The sequence below is a fragment of the Pan troglodytes genome, chromosome 20 (genome assembly GCF_028858775.2).
Source record: "Pan troglodytes isolate AG18354 chromosome 20, NHGRI_mPanTro3-v2.0_pri, whole genome shotgun sequence".
Lineage (NCBI taxonomy): Eukaryota > Metazoa > Chordata > Mammalia > Primates > Hominidae > Pan > Pan troglodytes.
In genome coordinates, this window is record NC_072418.2 from 39592459 (window position 1) to 39613917 (window position 21459).

Consider the following 21459-nt stretch of genomic DNA (forward strand, 5'->3'; position numbering starts at 1 on the left):
GGGATAAATATAAAACAAATGGCAAAATGATGGATTTGAACCAAACCATATCAATAATCACACTAAATATAAATGGACTAAATACTCCAATTAAAAGATGGAGATTGCTGGTTGGGTGTGGTTGTTCACACCTGTAATCCCAGAAATTTGGGAGGCCGAGGCAGGCAGATCACCTGAGTTCAGGAGTTTGAGACCAGCCTGGACAACATGGCAAAACCCCGTCTCTACTAAAAGTACAAAAACATTAGGTGGGTGTGGTGGTGTGTGCCTGTAATCCCAGCTACTTGGGAGGCTGAGGCAGGAGAATCACTTGAACACAGGAGGCGGAGGTTGCAGTGAGCTGAGATCACACCACTGCACTCCAGCCTGGGTAACAGAGTGAGACTCTGTCTCAACAACAACAACAACCACAAAAAATGGAGATTGCCAAATTGAATAAAAACACAAACCCAATTACATGCTGCCTGTAAGAAATGCACTTGAAATACCAAACACAAACAGGTTAAAAGAAAAAGATACACAATGCTAATATTAATGAAAAGAAAGCTGGAATGGCTACATTAAATATCAAGCAAAGTAGATGTTTGGAGTAAAGAATATTATGAGGGACAAGGAAGACCATTTCCTAATGATAAAGGGGTCAATTCACCAGTAGGATGTAAAAATCTAAAACCTTTATATACCTAATAACAGAGCATCAAAATACATGAAGCAGGCCAGGCGCAGTGGCTCACACCTGTAATCCCTGCACTTTGGGAGGCCGAGGTGGGCAGATCACTTGAGGTCAGAAGTTTGAGACCAGCCTGGCCAATATGGTAAAACCCCATCTCTGCTAAAAAAAAAATACAAAAATTAGCTGGGCATGGTCGTGCCCGCCTGTAATCCCAGCTACTTGGGAGGCTAAGGTAGGAGAATCACTTGAACCTGGGAGGTGGAGGTTGCAGTGAGCCGAGATTGGGCCACTGCACTCCAGCCTGGGTGACAAAGCAAGACTCTGTCTCAAAAAAAAAAAAAAAAAAAAAAAAAAAAACATGAAGCAGAAACTGAAAGAAACTACAAGGAGAAAAATCCAACAAATAAAAAATCAGTAAAGATATGGAAGATTTAAAAAATACTATCAACCTACCTGACCTAGCTGACATTTATAGAACACTCCACCCAACAACCACAGAATATAGTCTTTTCAAGTGCACATGGAACATTTACTAAGATGCATCAAATTCTGGGTCATAAAACAAATCTTAATAAATTTAAAAGGATTAAAATCATATGAAGTATATTCTGTGAACACAATGTAACGAAATTAGAAATCAGTAACAAAAGATCTCTGGAAGATCCTCAAAATATTTGAAAACACGACACATCAAAATAACCTATAAGTCAAGAAATCAAAAGGGCAAATTAGAAAGGATTTTGAACTGAAGGTAGAATAAATGAAACAAGATTGGAAAGTGATCGCTTTTTTTTTTTTTTTTTTTTTTTCAGACAGAGTCTCGCTCTGTCGCCCAGGCTGGAGTGCAGTGGCGCAGTCTCGGCTCACTGCAAGCTCTGCCTCCCAGGTTCACGCCATTCTCCTGCCTCAGTCTCCCGAGTAGCTGGGACTATATGCATCCACCACCAAGCCCAGCTAATTTTTTTTTTTTTAATTTTTAGTACAGATGGGGTTTCACCTTTTTCCAGGATGGTTTCGATCTCCTAACCTCGTTCCATCCGCCTCGGCCTCCCAAAGTGCTGGGATTATAGGCATGAGCCACCACACCTGGCCGTGATCGTTTTTAAGCTAGGCATATTCATTATACTTCTGTGTACATTTGAAACTTTCCGTAACAAGCTGAAAAAAGTTAAAAAATCAAAATGGTGCTGTATCAGAAATAACACAATAGAGCTCCTTCCCTTTTTAAATAACACAATAGAGATATTTCTCTCTTCCCCTTTTTAAATCCATGAGTCTCAAATCCATTCTTCCTAAATTTAACCACTATTAGGGAAGCATCTATCCCGATTAATGGCACATTTTCTTTGCTTTCAATCTACCAAAAATTGCCTTGCCCCTCTATCATTTGAGAAGGCAAGAAATTTCAAAAAGAAAACAAAAATGTCTATGTCCTGTAATAACAAAGGTATTTCAGGAAACAAAGAGGAAATACTCACCTTGGACATTGCTACTGAAACAGCCATTCTTTCTCCTCTGGGCTCTACTCTCAGAAAAAGAAAAATGGAATGAGATATTAGGCCTTTCTTGGGGAATATGCTAAATTATAAAATACCCTCTTCCTCCATCCTCTTAATCTCATTTAACATAAAGAAAAGTCAGGAGGAGACTAGAATAAGTCTTCTACCTTCTGTATCAGAAAGAAGGGCCAGGTCACAGCTGTCTTGGGCTTGAATTTATTTCTGTATTCAAAGCTGTACACTGGAGACAGCCCTGCAGTGGGGTGCTTCAGGTTCAGAACTGGGTGGCTGTCTCCTAAAGCACTCCCTCTGAAACTATTCCCACTCCTGGAGTCCCATTATATTTCCAGTGGCCTATTTATTTATTTAGAGAATGAGTTTCACTCTTGTTGTCCAGGCTGGAGTGCAGTGGCTTGATCTTGGCTCACTGCAACCTCCGCCTCCCGGGTTCAAGCAATTCTCCTGCCTCAGCCTCCTAAGTAGCTGGGATTACAGGCATGCGCCACCACGCCCGGCTAATTTTGTATTTTTAGTAGAGGTCATGGTTTCACCATGACCTCAGGTAATCCACCCGCCTCTGCCTCCCAAAGCGCTGGGATTACAGATGTGAGCCACCGCGCACAGCATCCAGGCTGTCTTGAAGGTATTATCAGCCCTAAAATTCTCATCCCAAGACCAGGTCTATAACTTGCAAATAACTCCTATTCTTCACTCAGGTGTCCAAATGTCTGACTTCCTTACTTTTTGCCACTTCCCTGCACCCAATCCCCTTAAGGCTATAAGGCAAGAGGACGCAGGGAAGAAGTCGTGAACTCATAACTACATTTCCCAAGGTGAACTGAGGATGGATACAGAAATGAAGCAATACAGGCCATGGATGAAAGGGCAGCCATTGTGGTCAAATCAAAAAGTCCTTAAGTCCTCAGAGCCACATGGGAGGAGCACAGAGCCACATGGGACTCACAATCCATAGGCAGACCTCAGCCCCAAATGAACCCCAGAAATACCAAAAAGAAATTTACTTCTGTACTGGACTAAACTCCCATAAGGTCACAGAATATACAAATGGCCACATAAAGTCACACATAATCACATTTCCACACTTACACAGCTAGAGGCACAATCACCCAATTATGCTATATTGTTAGACGACCTTGTCTCAAACAAAATCCCATTAAGTACAAGGCATGTAATTACATCCAAGCACCTTGTCAGAGACACATACCGCCAAAAACACCCTTTCAAAGCTGCAATTTTAGTCTCTTTACACAGTCATGAAAACAGCACACACAACCCCACAGTCACACACAGACAGTCACCCAACCAAGTACGAAATCAGGGAAACACGCGGTAACAAACACCGTGTCACAGCAACACTGTCACACACCTTAAATTTACTGGCAAATCCGTCCCACGATATCAGGTTTACACATAACCTCAAAGTGACACAAGAACATCCAAACACTCTTGTCACAACTGTCACACACTTCATAGTCACAGGCAAACTCCAATTATACACGCGGCACACATAAAATCACAGTCACATAAGTATATCCCAGCCAGGTAAGCAAACAGTCACAAACACCCTCAGAGTCACAACTCACACTCACACAAATGCTCATACACAAAACCACAGCCACACACGTCCAGTCGTGTATGCACAGGTAGTCGCCAATGCACAGGCAGGCTGTAGCCTGCACACAAAACCGGAGACACGGCCACACGAGTAACCCCAGCGACGCTTTCTCCGCGCGTGTCCGCTCCGGCATCCCGGACACTCCTACCTTGACAGAGGTGCAGTTCAGGGTCCAAGATCTGGCTCCCGGGTTCCAAGCCCAATTTCGGGTTCGCCAGCCCAGCAGGTGCGGAGCCAAGCTCCTCCACAGACGCGGCCCTCTCCCCACGCGAGGCCTCCAAATCTCGCAAACTAACGGAAATGAAGCTACGCTCCGGGAGCGGTGCCTCTGGGAAATGTAGTCCAGCGCTCCGGGAGCGGTGCCTCTGGGAAATGTAGTCCAGCGCTCCGGACGCGGTGCCTCTGGGAAATGTAGTCCAGCGCTTGGCTGGCCGGCCAGAACGCCAGGAGGCCCGGGCCGCTCACCCCTCGGGGGGCTCGTGGGCTCGGCCTGTGGAACCTGCTTGTCCCGCCTGCAGCGCCCCGGAGGTTTCTGGGAATGCCCGCCCGCGCTCAGTGCGCAGGCGTCAGGCGCTCAGGGCCTGCGAGAGCGAGCTCTGAGTGGTCCCAGGGTCTACCCCTGGCAGGAGAGAGGGTGGGACCCGCCGGCCAGGCAGGTGCGGGGGAGGAGCTGGGGCCGGTGCGGGGACCCGCCGGAACCTCGGATTTGCAGAGGATCCTGTGTGTGCCCTCCCAGGCCCTTGGGGTGTGTGTGCGTGTGTGTGACAATGGGAGATGCCGGGTGGACTGAGAGTCTTTCCGTGGCCGGGTGTGTATGGTTGTGTTTCTGCCTGTGTGTGATTCTTCCTGCTGTGGGGTGTGAGGTGATTTGTACTTTAAGCTGCGTAGTAATGGGATTTTATAACTGTGTAGAATCGTCTAACAGAGTAAGACGATTTTACACAGATCTCTATTGTGGTTTGCTTATGAAGGGTATCTGTATGTATATCTGCTTTTTTGTGTGTGGCCGTAATTGAGTAACTGGTGATTTGTGTTATATAAACGTGCTTTCTTTGTGCTTGTATTTCAGTGTCTGTAAGGGTGCCAAGAGCAAATGAGCTGTGTGTGATCGTGTGTGACAGTGAAAATACTATGGCCAAGTTATTTCTTCCTTAAATAGTAATGTAATAATCTGGAAAAGATAATCAATTTATCTGACAAGTAATTTAGACATCATTTTTCTATTGGATCAAATATATGTGTTATCGGGAAGAATCCAAAATTAACGTAGTTTTTTCTTTGTTTTTAGAAAGATTATTTCAAAACCAGTCCTAGGGTAACTGCCTTTTCCTCTGCCACAGCAGGCCAAAAGTAGATATCCATTATTTTCTAATTAGAGGGTAAAGTTTCTCTTATTACTGGGTAAGGTTGAGAGGCCATCAACTAATAAAATAATAAAACGTTATACATAAGAGTGAATTTTAGCACAGTACAGCACCAGTCAGATTTCCCAAATTCTAGGTCAAACACTTGTCCTCATTTTCTGATGAGAAAACCTTGGCCGGCAGAAAGTAACTTAAGGCTGTAGAGTTTGTTGGTAAACCTGAACTTATTTTTACTTACTTCAAGACCTCTTGGCCTTTTATGATTTTTGAATAATCAAAAACTTGTGAACTTCCAGCACAGAGAAGATAGAGTATAATTTCACCACTCCTTCAGAGGGAAAAAAATTAATAAAACTTGGTCTTGCAAGACCATATATCAAATACATTGATCTCTTACCAGTAATGTGACTGGAATAGCAAATTTGGTGACCAGAATTCTTGAGCGAATGAACCTGTGTGTGTGATCAGGCATAGCTATGTGAAATATAGATAATTAAATTGCACTGAGTTAGAGTGGGTCAAAGTCAGGCAAGAATTATGTCCGATTCACATGCACACGTATGTTTATTGCGGCACTATTCATGATAGCAAAGACTTGGAACCAACCCAAATGTCCATCAATGATAGACTGGATTAAGAAAATGTGGCACATATACACCATGGAATACTATGCAGCCATAAAAATGGATGAGTTCATGTCCTTTATAGGGACATGGATAAAGCTGGAAACCATCATTCTTAGCAAACTATCGCAAGGACAGAAAACCAAACACCACATGTTCTCACTCATAGGTGGGAATTGAACAATGAGAACACTTGGACACAGGGTAGGGAACATCACACACTGGGGCCTGTCGGGGAGTGGGGGGCTGGGGGAGGGGTAGCATTAGGAGATATACCTAATGTAAATGATGAGTTAACAGGTGCAGCACACCAACATGGCACATGTATACATATGTAACAAACCTGCACGTTGTGCACATGTACCCTAAAACTTAAAGTATAATAAATAAATAAAAATAAAAATAAAAAAGAATTATGTCCAATTATATACGGGAGATATATACTGGGTTTTTTTTTTTTTTTTAGGAGGTGACAGACACATTCTGGTTTCAAATTGAACAGCATGCATTGATCTTGAGCCGCATCTGTGTGATTCTGGGTCACTACTTTTGGCTTTTGAATAGTTATGATGAGTGCTTGCAAGAAAAAGGAAGCTATCACTTAAAAGTAAAAAACAGTTGTTCACCTGAGATGAATAGATTCCATGTGGATGGGCTTCTTGTATATTAAACTTGTGACATTTTATATGTGTTGATATGTGATTTTTTAAAAAAAAGTATAGGCAGCTTTTCAGATTCACAAAGAGGTACTTTAAGCTAAAAAGGTTAAGACCATCAGAAACGTAGACTGCAGGAACTGAGAAGGATTTGTAAGAATATTATGTGATATAATTAGTATAAAAATAGTATATATTTTATAGAGGGATACACACAAAACTCCTGTTAATGGTAACCTTTAGGGAGAGAAGAGAGGATTTAGGGTAAAGGGGGAGAAGTAAATGTCAAAGGGAACTTAAGCATTATAGGTCATTTCTCTCCCTCTCTCTCTGTTTTTGTTTGTTTGTTTTTGTTTTTGTTTTTGTTTTGAGACAGAGTCTCACTCTGTCGCCCGGGCTGGAGTGCAGTGGTGCGCTCTCAGCTCACTGCAACCTCCGCTTCCCGGGTTCAAGTGATTCTCCTGCCTCAGCCTCCCGAGTAGCTGGGATTACAGGCGCCTGCCACTACGCCCAGCTAATTTTTTGTATTTTTAGTGGAGACAGGGTTTCACCATTTTAGCCAGGCTGGTCTCGAACTCCTGACCTCGTGATTTGCCCACCTTGGCCTCCCAAAGTGCTGGGATGACAGGCATGAGCTACCGCGCCCGGCCTCTCTCTCTCTTTTAGCAAGGTAACATCACTTATATATTTAAAATTTAATTTTAAAATATAAAAGTCAATGGAGACATTGGTTTTGGAGCAAGGAAGTGAGCCAAGGAACCTAAACTGTGGAAGCAAACAAAATCCAGAAAAACTTACACCTTAGGAAGACTGCAGAGAGAAGGGAATAGTAAGGCAACAAGTTTTCATAGGCCTGAGGTGTCTTGTTTGTTTATGAAATGCCAGTTTCATATTTATGTCCTTATGACCCATTTTGACCTTGCTGACCTTTAAGGATTAGTTATCTCTTCAGCCCAGCTACTGGATTCAGCTCCGTTATAGTGTCTGACCCTGGACAGCATTGGTAAGTATGTTCTCTTTCCTGGCACTATGGATTATTTTCTTTGAGAGTCTTTGTTGATGTTGGCAAATGATTTTGAACTTCTTCCAATAGATTAGGTTTATGCCAGTACGTATGAGTCCAGCATTTAATCAGCAATCCCAAGAAAGTATCTGAGGCACTCTGATATAATTACTTTTCCCTAAGTGTTTATTTTGAAAAATGTTAAAGCTACAGGAAAATTAAAAGAATAGCTTAATGATTTGCACTGTGTATCCTTTACTTAGATTCACCAGTTTTTAACATTTTGGACCATTTGCTTAATCTCTGTCTGCATGTATTTACATATTTTTGTTTATTTTTTGTTCACCATTTATGGGTAAGCTGCAGATATTATATATTTCACCATTAAGGATTTCAGCACGCATCTCAAAGAACAAGGTTGTTCTCCTGCATAACCTCAATATCATGAATATACGTATAAATTTTAACAATGATTCATAATCTTATCTAATATATAGTCCACATTTAAATTGCCCTAGTGTTTCCCAAATGTCTGATATGTGTATTTAAAATATCCATCCTGGTCCCAATTAAGGTCACACATTACAGTAGGTGGGCCTATCTTTTTAATTTCTTTAATCTAGAACAGCATTCCCCCAGCCTGTTTTTGTATTTCATGACACTTTTTAAGAGTTGAAGGGTCCAGAATATTTGTCTTGTAGAATACCTAACATTCTGGATTTGTTTGATTGCTCTGTCATAATTAGGTTAAGTTTAAATATATTTGGCAAGAAAACTATGAATGCTGGTGTGTTCTTCCTATTGCATCATATTAAGTGACACATAATTTCAGTTTGATCCATTACCAGTGATACTAAATTTTATTACTTTGGTTCAAGGAGATGTGTACCTGATTTCTCCATGGTAAAAAAATACCTTTTTTTCTTTGAGGCTAAGAAGTAATCTGATGGGGATATTTTGAAACCATTTCCCAAATAGCCTTTTACCTGATGGTTTTAATAATCATTAATTATTCTTGTCTAAATCAGTTATTAAGTTAGGAGTTGCAAAATGGTGATTTTTAATTTTACCATTCCTTCTTGTATATAAAAGAGCTTTGCCTTTCCACCCTTTCCCTCTATACCTCTTTATTTTTTCTCTTTTGAATATCACTATGGCTCATGGATTTTTATTTTTTGTCCAAAGTACTTTAGCATGTTATCATCCTCTGTGTTGCTCAAATTGTTCCAAATTGGCCTGTAAGAACCCCTGACGCTGGTGCCTGTGTCCCCATGTCTTTGAGCACTTCCTTACTTTTTGACACAGGTATTTCTTTTTTTTCCTTTTTCTTTCTTTCTTTTCTTTCTTTTTTTTTTTTTTTTTCTTTTTTCAGACAGAGTCTCACTCTATCGCCAAGACTGGAGTACAGTGGCATGATCTCGGCTCAGCTCACTGCAACCTCCACCTCCCGGGTCAGGCAATTCTCCTGTCTCAGCCTCCCAAGTAGCTGGGATTAGAGGCACCTGTCACCATGCCCGGCTAATTTTTTATATTTTTAGTAGAGACAGGGTTTCACCATGTTGGCCAGGCTGGTCTCAAACTCCTGATCTCAAGTGATCCACCCACCTAGGCCTCCCAAAGTGTTGGGATTACAGGTGTGAACCACCACACCCAACCTGGCACAGATATTTGGTACTTATATTGTGCATTCCCTGTCCCAGACTTGGAATTAGCCACTTTGTGAGGAGAATTTTTGAGATGATCTTTTCAATCTATATTCTCAACAAAGAAATAGTTAAGTAATTTATAGTACACAGGGAGCAGAATGTTATGCAGCCAATAAATTTAGGATTATAAATTTTAAATTAACAAAATGAATCTTAAAATTTTACACAGTATTATGTCAGTGACATTTTTCTTCTTTAAAGAGATGGGGTCTCGCTCTGTCACCCAGGCTGGAGTGCAGTGGTGTAATCATGGCTCATGGTAACCTTGAACTCCTAGGGTCAAGTCAACCTCCCTCAGCCTCCCAAAGTACTGGGATTATAAGCATGAGCCACCCTGGCCAGCCCTAGGAAAAGAAAACTTTTAAAACCGCCAGTGGTGTCACAATCAAAAGATAAACACATATCTTTTCAAATGCCATTAAATATTTGTACAGTCATATCAAAAACGTCACTTACTACATACTATTTTGTAATCTGTTTTTTCATGTTTTAAAACACAAAATATTGCAATAAAATGCATATACCTTTTAAATGTTCATAATATTTAAAAAGACATCATTAGTATTTTGAAATAATGACGGAAAACATTTTGAATATTACAAAATTAAAATTTGTTAATATGATGTATTTTAATTGGAACATATTAAAGATTACATAGTGTCTATTGATCATCATAATCCTTTTTAACCATTCTACTGTTGTTGGATTGAGAATCCTGAAATATATATGAATAGTTCCTCATTCACAATGGCCATCTATGTCATGAATCTTGACCCTGGCTTTGTGTGATTAACAATTTTTCATTGCAGTGGCCAGTGACCTTCAAGACTTTTCCTAAAAGGAGTAGAGATAACTGAATTCAGAGAGATTATTTACAGATTTTATATTGGAAACTAGAAGAATCTATCTGGCTAGGGAAGGACATCTTCTCCCCCAAATTAAAATTTACAATCTGGAGTATCTTCTTCCTTTGTGAATCCTGTGGATTCTGTGTGCTTGCCTGAATTTTTGTCCCTTGTTCTCAGAAAATAATTAGAGCTTTGCAGAATCGTGTGGAGGCAACTCTGATTGTAGCTTTCTTTAGCCCTTCCTAGGATGGCCTTGCTTCCCTGACAACCATGGAAATGGGTCTTAATTCCACAGCCAGCGTCTGACCAATTTCTTATCTTTTACGATATGCAAGATGGTTTCTAAGTTTTTAAGCCCATTATAATTTCCTTATCAGATAATGGGAAAGACAGACATGGTTAAAAAAGAAATGAAAGAGTCTTGGTGAGGGAGGAGGAATCAGGTAGAATGAAACCGTTGGTTTTTCAAGCCCAGTTTTACAGTCAACAGAAATCATATTTTACAATGTTATTCGAGTATTTGCCTTAGAGGCTCCAGTCCATTGGAGGAAATTGAGTCTACTTTATTATGACCTACCAAAAGAATTTAACCTTCACCCTCTCTTTTAATTAAATTCATATGTTTCAAAGATAGTTTCTATTAAATATAGAGTAGATACAAAATAATATTTATGAAGTATATGTATTTTTTTAATTCTCAATACAGCAAAAATCTGTGTACCAACTACCTTTTTTAAGAAAGAAAATATTTATTTATTTTTTGAGATGGAGTCTCACTCTGTTGCCCAGGCTGGAGTGCAGTGGCAGGATCTCAGCTCACTGCAACCTCCGCCTCTTGGGTTCAAGCGATTCTCCTGCCTCAGCCTCCTGAGTAGCTGGGACTACAGGTGCGCACCACCATGCCCAGCTAATTTTTGTATTTTTAGTAGAGATGGGGTTTCACCTTGTTGGCCAGGCTGGTATCGAATTCCTGACCTCAGGTGATCCATCTGCCTCGGCCTCCCAAAGTGTTGAGATTACAGGCGTGAGCCACCACGCCCAGCCAAAAGAAAATATTAACTACTAACTTTGAAGACTCCTAGACATCTATTCCCATTTCTATCCCCTTTTCCTTCAGACATAACAATTATCCTGAGATTTATGTTTATAATTATCTTGCTTTTCTTTATAGTTTCAGCTACTTACTCCAAAACTATGTTGTTTATGGATGTTTTTGAGTTTTATATAACTATTTCATATATCATTCTGTGACTCGCTTTTTTGTCAACATTATGTTCCTGAGATTAAGTAGTGTAGCTATAATCCATTCATTTTTATGGTACAGTATTCCATTGCTTGACTATATTACAGTTTTTAAAATCCATTCTCAGTTGATAGAAATGTGAGTTGCTTCAAAGTTTGAATTTATAGTTCTATTACGAACATTCTTGTACATGTTTACTGATGGACATGCAGAGGCTGTTCTAGGGCAAGGGTCATCAAACTTTCTTGTGCAAAGGGACATATAGGAAATATTTTAGGCTTTGCGGGCCATACAGTTTCTGTCACAACTACTCAACTCTGCCATTGTATCATGAAATCACAGCCATAGACAATATGTAAAAGAACGAGTGTGTTCTAGTGAAACTTTATGCCAAGGCAGGATCTAGCCTGTGGGCCATAGTTTGCTAAGCCCTGTTCTAGGATATATATGAAGAATATATTACTGAACACAGAGTACATATACCATGCAAATATTCTCAACTTTACTAGGCAATATGCAATATTTTCCAAAGGGGATTTTCCAATGTATACTCTTTACTAACATTTGAAATGGTCAGAATTTTAAGTTCAGGTGATTCTGGTAGATGTATATGCAGTAGAATCTCATTTTGGTTTTAATTTGCATTTCTCTGCTTACTAATAAGGTTAAGATTTTAAAGACTTGTTTATTGGCCCTTCCTCTTCTGTGAAATGCCTACTGAAACCCTTTGCTCAATTTCTTTGGGTTGTCTTTTTATTATTATAGGACTTTGTAAAAATATTTCGGATGTTTATTCTGTATCAACTATATGTGTTGAAAATATCCCAGTTTATAGCTTGTCTTTGTTTACAATAGGGATCTTTTAACAAATAGAAATTCTCTGTTTTAATGTCAGATTTATGAATTTTTTTCTCTATGGCTTGTACTTTCTTGCATTTTAAGAAATCCTTCTCTATATCAAAGTCATAAATTTAGCTTCATATATTATCTTCTTAAAGGTTTATAGTTTTGCCTTTCACAATTTTTTTAATAAAATCTCTTAGAATTCATCTCTGTAGTAAGTTAAAGGAGAGATACAATTTCTGTGTTATGTATGTGTGCATATACCAGTTGTCCCAGAATATGCAAAGACCATCTTTTTCACTTATCAGTAGTCATAAATTGGATTATTATATGTGTATGGGACATACAACACATATGTATGTGTCACATATGTTGGGAATTCATTATTCAATTATATTGGTCAATTTGTTCCCTGTGCTATTTCCATGCTCTAGCAGTTTTATAATAATTTTTGGGATATAACACAAAAATCTATTTGAGACTTTATTAATCCTCTCCATAATATAACTATTTTTCTATTTCTTGTATTTTTTTGGTCTTTATTATTTCCTTGCTTTCACTTTCCTTGGATTTATTCTGCCATTGTTTTCTCACATTTTTAAGCTGGATGCTAGATATTATCAATTTTTACACTTCTAATATAAACTGGTAAGGTTATAACTTTTCCTCCAGGTCCAACTTTAGCTGCATCCTACAGAATTTTATATACAGTCAGTTTCCAACTTACAATGGTTCTATGATTTTTTTAACTTTATGATGGTGTAAAAGCCATATGGATTCAGTAGAAACGTATTTCAAATATCCATACGACAATACTGTTTTTCACTTTTAGTTCAGTATTCAATAAATTAACATTCAGCACTTAATTATAAAATAGGGTTTGTGTTAGATGATTTCATCTAACTGGTAGGTAATATAAGTGTTCTGATCATGTTTAAAGTAGGTTATGCTAAGCTGTGATGCTTGGTAGGTTAGGTAAAAGCATTTTTGACTTAATGATATTTTCAACTTGTGATGGGTTTATTAGGGCATAACCCCATTGAGTCCAGGAGCATCAGTATATTAAGTAGTAATCTCATCATTCAGTTTTAAATACTTTTAAATTTCTACTATGATTTCTTTTAACCATAAATAATTTAGAATTATATTTCTTAACTATATAGGTCTTTCTAATTTTCCTTTGATGACATATATCAAACATAGCTACTTTTGTGGGCAGTGAAAGTACGGTATATAAAACTAGTCCTTTGAAAGTTTTCGAGATTTGCCCAATAGACTAATACGTGTCTAAGTTTTCTGAATATTCAGTGTGTCTTTGATGAGAATTTGTCTTTTGCAGCTATTGTGTATAATAGTAACTGTTTTAAAAATACATAGCCATTAAATAAAGTTGTAATTTTTGTTGAAATCTATAATCTTACTGATTGTATCTCTTTTATCTATCATTTACTAAAAGAACTATGTACAATATCTCGCCATATCTGTAAGGTTATTTTTCCTTGTAGTTTCATTAATTTTTGGTTTATAGTGTGTATTTTTAGTAACTTAAGCTTGCAATTTTTATATCTTCATGGAAAATTGAACATTTCATCATGATGCAGTTAGTGATCACTTTATAATAATGCTCTTAGTCTGTTTTATCTGACACTAATATCGCAACACTAGCTTTCATTTGATTAGTATTTTCCAAATGTTTTTTCTGTTCTTCATTTTCAGTCTTTCTATATGCTTCCCTTAATATACTTCTTGAAAACAGATTTTAGTTACATTTTACTTATTTATCCAATTAGAGATGTACTGGCATATTTTTATTTATTTATTTATTTATTTATTTATTTATTTTGAGACAGCGTTTCACTCTTGTTGCCCAGGCTGGAGTGCAATGGCACAATCTTGGCTCACCACAACCTCTGCCTCCTGGGTTCAAGCGATTCTCCTGCTCAGCCTCCCGAGTAGCTGGGATTACAGGAGTCCACCATCACGCCTAGCTAATTTTTGTATTTTTAGTAGAGACAGGGTTTCTCCACGTTGGTCAGGCTGGTCTTGAACTGCCGACCTCAGGTGATCCGCCCGCCTCAGCCTCCCAAAGTGCTGGGATTACAGGCATGAGCCACCGCGCCCGGCCATTTGTATTTATTTCTATGATTTTATTTTGTGATGTGATGTATATGTAACTTTAATGTTTCATTTCTTTCCTTTATTCTTTCTTCAGATTGGTTCCCCCTCCCCAACCTTTTCTGCTACTCTTTGGGGTAATATGCATTCTATTTATATTATTTTAGTACTTTTGCAAAATATTTAACAGGACATACTTAAGTTATCAATGTGTGAACAAAACATTTTTCCTGCCCAGCAAAATAATGATGTTAGAATACTTTAGCACCAAGCATTGTTTCTACCAACCTACATGCTATCTTTGTGGTATAATCTGGTTATATATCTATATGTGTGTGTGTGTGTGTGTGTGTGTAAGTGTATATATATATACACACACACACTAATATATATTTTAAAAATACCACAGCAATAGCTTATAAGTTGGTAGAAGTGATTAGCGTTGAAGTATGCCAATGTGATTGGCAGGAAATAAAAATACTATTTAGACTTTGATAACTTAAGTATATCCTGCTAAATTATATTGTAAACATAAGCACCAAAATAATGTACACACACATATGGAGACATTATTATGTTTTATGAGCTGAGTGTTTGATTACACACCAGTTTACTGCTTTCTTTGCTCACCTCTCCTTCTTGCATCACTTTTCTTCTACCTGAAGTGCATCTATCACAGTTTTCTTCAGTGAGGATCTATTGTTGAAAACTTCTGTCTTTATTTGTCTAAAAACTTCTAATTCTTGAAAGATATTTTTGCTGAATGTAGAATTATAAGTTGATAGTTTTGTATTTTCACCATTTTATGAAAATTTCCAAACATGTAGAAATTAAAAGAATTGTACAAAAATACCCATACATTTGCTATCTAAGTACTGTAATGAATATCATGCTGTATTTGCTTTACCAAATAACTAGCCTTGTATCCAGCCCTGTATTCATCCATAAGGATGAATTGATCCATTTTTTGTTGTATTTCAAAGTTAGTTGTAGACATCGTATACTTTACCCCTAAATACTTTAGCATGCATACCACTAACTAAAGTTCAATATCTAGTTACAGCTTTTTAGGTAAAATGTACATACAGTAAAATTGTGTAATCTTAAATTTACCATTTGAAGAATTTTGACAGATTCAAATACTTGTGCAAACCAAAATCCTGTCAAAGTGAAGAAAAATACCATCACCCTAGAAAGTTCCTTCATGCTCCTTCCTAGTCATTTCCCACTCTATATCCAGAAGCAACTGCCATTCTGATATTTTCCCATTGTAGATTAATTTTTGTCTCTTCTAGAACTTCGTATAATTGGGATTGAAATATGTGTTTTTTGTATGTAAGGCTTCTTTCACTCAGTATAATGTTTTAAAAATGTATCCATGTTGTATGTGTGGGTGTTTGTGGTATACTCAATAGTTCTTATTGCTGAGTTGTATTCCACTCTATGACTGTATCACAGTTTATTCATATTCTTGTTGAACTTTTGTGCTATTTCCAAGTTTTTGGCTATTATGAATAATAGTGCCATAAACATTCTTGGACATGTCTGTTTATGAACGTCTGTTTTCATTTCTCTGGGGTAACACCTAGGAATGGAATTGTTCAGACACAGTGTATAGGTGTATGTTCAGTTTTATAAGAAACTGTCACACCATACCCAAAGGGATTGCACCATTTTACACTCCCATTAACAAAGTATGAGAGTTTCAGTCTCCCTACCTCTTTGCCAACATTTGGTGCTGTCTTTCTGGCTATATATCTCATTACTGTCCCACAGTATTTTTAATTTACATTTTTCTAATGACTAATGATGTTGATCACTTTTTATGTACTTATTGGCAAAACATCTTTCTTTGTGAAGTATCTGGTCAAAATTTTTGCCCATCTTTAATTGGTTTGTTCATCTTTTTATTGTTGAGTTATAGAAGTTCTTTTTTTTTTTTGAGACAGACTCTTGCTATGTCACCCAGGCTGGAGTGCAATCTCGGCTCACTGCAACCTCTGCCTCCCGGGTTAAAGCAATTATCCTGTCTCAGCCTCCTGAGTAGCTGGGACTACAGGCGCATGCCACTATGCCCAGCTAATTTTTGTATTTTTAGTAGAGACGGGATTTCACCATATTGGTCAGGCTGGTCTCGAACTCCTGACCTCAGGTGATCCACCCGCCGCAGCCTCCCAAAGTGCTGGGATTACAGGCGTGAGCCGCCGCGCCTGGCCGAGTTATAAAAGTTCTTAGTCATATTTTTAACAGTGTCTTTTGATGAGTAAGAAAAAAAGTGCTGAGATTACAGGCGTGAGCCACCGCGCCTGGCCGAGTTATAAAAGTTCTTAGTCATATTTTTAACAGTGTCTTTTGATGAGTAAGAAAAACATTTTTGATAACATTTGTCAATTCTTTTTCTTTTGCAGTTTTGCTTTCTGTGACTTAACAAATTGTCTACTGCCAGGTTGGAAATATGTTTACATATTTATTCTTTCTAGAAGCCTTAGAGTTGTAGCTTTTTATATTAGTTCTAGGATTTATATTAATTTTTGTTCATGGTGGCAGGTAGGGGTTGAAGTTCATTTATTTCTTTTTCTGTATGGATATCAAGTTGTTCTAGTGCCATTTATTGAAAATGCAAATGGTATTTTCAACAGTGGAGGTCTTTGGCACCTTTATTGAAAATTAAGTGACCACTGTACCAGTATTTTCTTGTATCAAATTACCACAAATTTAGTGACTTAAAACAACACAAATTTATTAGCTTTTAGTTCTGTAGGTCAAGAAGTTCAGACCTCACTGAACTAAATTTAAAGTGGCAGCAATGCTGCATTATTTTCTAGAGGCTCTAGGGAGAATCTGCTTCCTACTCATTTAGGTTAATAGGCAGAATTCAGTTTCTTGCATCTGTAAGTCCAATGTCTCCATTTGCTTGCTGGCTGTAAGCCAAGGGCCATTCCCAGCTTCAAGAGGCTGCCACATTCCTTGGCTCACGGCCCCCTTCCTCCATCTCAAAAGCCAGCAATAGAGGGTCAAGTCCTTCAAACATTGCATCTCTCTGATCCAGCTGGGAAAGTGTTGGGAAAAAGCTGAGTGTTAGGAGAAGCTGAAGCAGGGCTTGCATGTCTGACATAATGTAAAAGAGTCTTGGAACATATCCGGGGTCCAGGGTCTAAAACCCCTTGTGGCCTTTGGAACACCAAGCTCTATGCTAAAGGGTGGAAGCCTACCCTGATGCACCATAATATAAGCCCAGGGCATAAAAATCCCTTGTGGCTTGGATAGAATCCAGGGCTCATGGCTCTGGAATGTGTCTAGACTTGCTGGCTCCTTGCTCCTTGCTCTCCCAGGATTGACTGTATCTTGAGTTAAAAGAATCTGCTCTCCATTATCTCAAGTAGAGCAAATGCTAAACCATCACAGCTGTAAATCATGTACTTAATGCAATGTGCCCTTTTGACCTCCACATTCTCACCACCTGTTTCTTTGTTGGATTACCAATAAATAGCATGGGCTCCCAGAGCTCGGGCCTTCGCAGCCTCTACAATTGTGATGGCCCCCTGGGTCCGGTCCCACTTTTCTCTCTCAAACTGTCTTTTTCTCAATCCTTTGACTCCGCCGGACTTTGTCACCCCCATGACCTGGTGTTGGGTCTGATCACCCCAACAGGAAAGATTCTTCATTTTCCCTTCTCTTCCTAATACTGTAATCCTAAATCCATTAGGGGCTGAGCAAGCTAGGCATACATGCCAGTGCAGTTACTTAGGCCTAAAGCACTGCACTGTAGCTTGAGCACAATGAGGAGGTATCTATCCAGGGAGAGTATGGCGGCAGTAATGGGATAGTGGCTTCTTCTAGGGGGGACTGATCAAATATGTTTCATATACATAAATACACACATAAAATATATATTTTACTACTATTATTATTTCCTCTGATAAAAATCAGCGTTCTTTGAAGAAATGATTGATTCCAGTGTTGGGCACAGCAAATACAAGATGAGCCTGGAACATCTTTTATATGTGTAAGTAAGGGGCGCTCAAAGAATGATAGGAACCTGTTAAAGGCCACAAAACCCACACAGGAGGGGCTCCCACTTGCCAAATCTGGAGTAAACTGGTCATTAAAATAAGTAATAATAGATTACAAACCTCTGAATGAAACAGGAAATCACAAGTCTATACTGACATAAATTAATAAATTGAAAGTTTGATGAAGAATGGTGTGTTTACATAGTCTCAGAGTACCTCCCCATAAAATCTTTACTAATTACAAAGGAAAAAAAGAGTAATTTTACAGTAGAGAAGCCTGGCTGGTATATCTTAGTGATTAAGATGTAATACTCTTTCATCAAGGAGTATTACCAGTAATAGGACAGAGTGTCATCATGTGCCCCTGATAGGAGCATGCATCACTTTTGTGGCATTCTTTCTACAACTCGGAACCTTATCATGAGGAAACATCAGAGAAAACCAAATTGGAAGGAAATTCTTCAGACTGGCTTATAATAATAAAAAGTGTCAAGGTTATAAAAGGGCAAGACTGAGAAACTGTATCAGACTAAAGGAGATTAAAGAGACATGACATCTAAAGGCAATGCATGATTCTAAATTTGTTCCTTTCATGCTATCCAGTTAATGGCACAATTGGCAACACTTGAATCTGATATCGATGGTCATAACAAATAAATGTTAATTTCTTTATTTTGGTAATTGGATTGTGGTTATGTAGGTAGGGGCATGTCCTTTTTGTAGGAAATACACAGCATTTTGAGGGGTGTTGTGGGATCTTTAAGGAATTAGAGCGACTGATGGGGTTCAGGAGGATATGATATTTATTAATTATTTAACTGCGCAGTCGGATTAACATCTAAAGGACTGAGCCCTGAACAAAGAGTTAAATTACCTTTTAGGCATTTCGTCGGGTGGGGGTAGGCGGGGGAGGGGGGAGATCTATGCAGGGGGAAGCATACTACAGAAGCGAGAAACAAAGGCACTTATTCAAGTGAGACATGCATTACATCATTTCTTACTTTTCAAGGAAAAACATGTTTTGCGACTTGAGTTTATCTGTCTAGTGACCTTGCAGCTGCACAGCTAGGGAAACCGGGTCTTCACAATGCCTGGGAAAGGGAGAGATAAAGCTCACTAGCCACAGAAAAACAGGCAGTTAATTTTTTAAAGGACTCCAGCTCTTTCTGTTTCTCAGGGGGAATTGGGTTTTCTCACATACAACTGAGTTTTTGCTTACACACTCTTTAATTTCTTTTAATTCCTGTTTCAGGGGTGATGTAGCATTAGGTCAACAATTTACTTTCAAATGGTTCAGTAACAAGAAAGTTCCTTGTGCTATACTTGCAACTTTCTGTAAGTTTGGATTGGATGGATGGATGGATGGATAGATCGAAGAATGAAGTATGCAGCTAGCTTAAAAATATCTTCTGAATTATACTTTTAATTTAGAAATAATGTTTAAAAATCCATATTGAAGCTCCATAGGATTTCGTCAGTCATGCTTGTACATATTGGTGCCTGCAAACAGTGTAGTTATTCTTGGCTTTTTGATAGACTTTAAGATTATTTCCCCACAAAGTTCCTCCAGATGATCTTAACTAACTGGAGATTCCTAGTCTGCCTTTCCTAGAGCTGCTAAGCAAGTGGGGTTTTTCATGGCTTATTTTTTCACCCATCCCCTACCTTGGCCATCTCAGGATTCTGCTGTCTCCCAGGAAGAAGAAATGATGAAGTCCTACGTGAGTTTTAAATGATGTATTTATTTTATTATCTTATTCTATAAGGCAGGAAAAGTAGATAACAATAATCTCAACAAAAGATGGAAAACCCTAAGTGGATCAAAATTAGGAAAACATAAGTGATTAAGGAGAAACTTTCAATTAGAAATATACAGAAATAAGTTCATTAAGAATTAAGCTTCAAATTTGAATCTGGCCTTCATAGGAAAAACAAATTAGGACATAAAACTAAAATTAACAAAATTCATTATATAGTTTGCACTGTCTTTCATAAAAAAGCCTATTAATTTCTCAGAGGAAAATAAAAGATTTTCATGGACACGAAGTAAAATACTTTGGCAAAGTTTTAAACTTGTGGTCCACAGCCCTCTCCATATCTTCTTTACTCTGGTCTCAAAAAATGAGATGTTCCTCCTCTTAAATATAATGTCTTTTCTGTTTTTCATCCCATCTTTCCTATGACTTCTAGAACCCTTCCCCACTAGTTAATACTTACACTTAAATATATTACACAGTTCTTTCTTTACTGCCTCATTCCCCTTTACTTACATGATTCCCCACATCTGAGGAGAAAACAAACACACAACTATTCTGTCCATGTGTCCAGTTAGTTACTTCTAACAGTGTAGAGGTTAAAAGCAAATATTTTAGAGGTTATAAGATGTAGATTTCAATTCTCATTCCACTACTTTCTGTGTGACATGAGCAAATTATAGTTACTGAAATTGTCAGTTCCTCAGTTTTATGACCTAAAAGTGAGGCTAAATACATAGATGAAAGTTTTTTGAGAATTAAAGAGTTGTTAAGTTGCTCAGAGCAATGATTGTCACCATTAAACGTTGAATTAACATTTGCCTCATTTCTTCCTCAGAAACTTATGACTCAAGTCTTGGTGATTTCCGTCTCATCTTACGTGTATTGTTTCTGTAAGAAAGTCCTCAAAATATGGGATATGTGGATGCCTCAATTTCTTATTTCTATCCCAAATTAAGATATTTTCCCTTATTTTTACATTCCTTTGAAAAATAAGTTTTTTAAATTGGTTTTATGAGAGGCAAAGTTAAAATCTGCTCATCACGGCTCTTTTATAAAAAGACATCTTAAATATTTTCCTTGGCTTCATCATATTGTTTTCTCATGATGCTAATTATAATTATCACTTAAAAACAATTTTCCACTTATGAATTCTTTTCTTTGCTTGTTTCTTAACTGGTACTTGTCCCCAAAACCTGCTTGATATCCTGTTCCGCATAGCATCAGTGAATTATCACACCACACTGCAATGGCTACAATGGTTTCAGTCATCATTGTACACTGATAAATATCAAATTACTCATTTGCAATACAATCCCTACTTGAGCTCCTGAAAAGCATATATAACAGTCTGATGGATATCTTTACCCAGTTACTCTATAGAAGACATGAATTTTACATGTCCAAAATTTTATTCTTCTCTTACTTTTACCACCTTCTGGTAAAAGTGCAGGACACGTGCAAACAGGGAAAGCGGCAAATC

The 21459-nt window shown here is 38.1% G+C and overlaps 1 protein-coding gene across 10 annotated transcripts in view; it reads right to left on the minus strand.

Annotated features, from left to right (window-relative positions):
* The window catches only part of ZNF420 (zinc finger protein 420), a 126181-nt gene that overhangs the window by 50194 nt on the left and 54528 nt on the right, over window positions 1-21459 (minus strand). For 4 of the 10 annotated variants that reach the window (XM_054673361.2, XM_016935764.4, XM_016935763.4 and 1 more), the window contains exon 2: window positions 2152-2195. The gene's annotated coding sequence lies outside the window, so the exon portion shown is untranslated. Of the gene's footprint in view, window positions 1-2151; window positions 2196-3956; window positions 4343-21459 lie in introns of those variants that run through there. The other 6 variants (XM_009435426.4, XM_003953466.5, XM_016935767.4 and 3 more) reach the window with 5 other exon arrangements.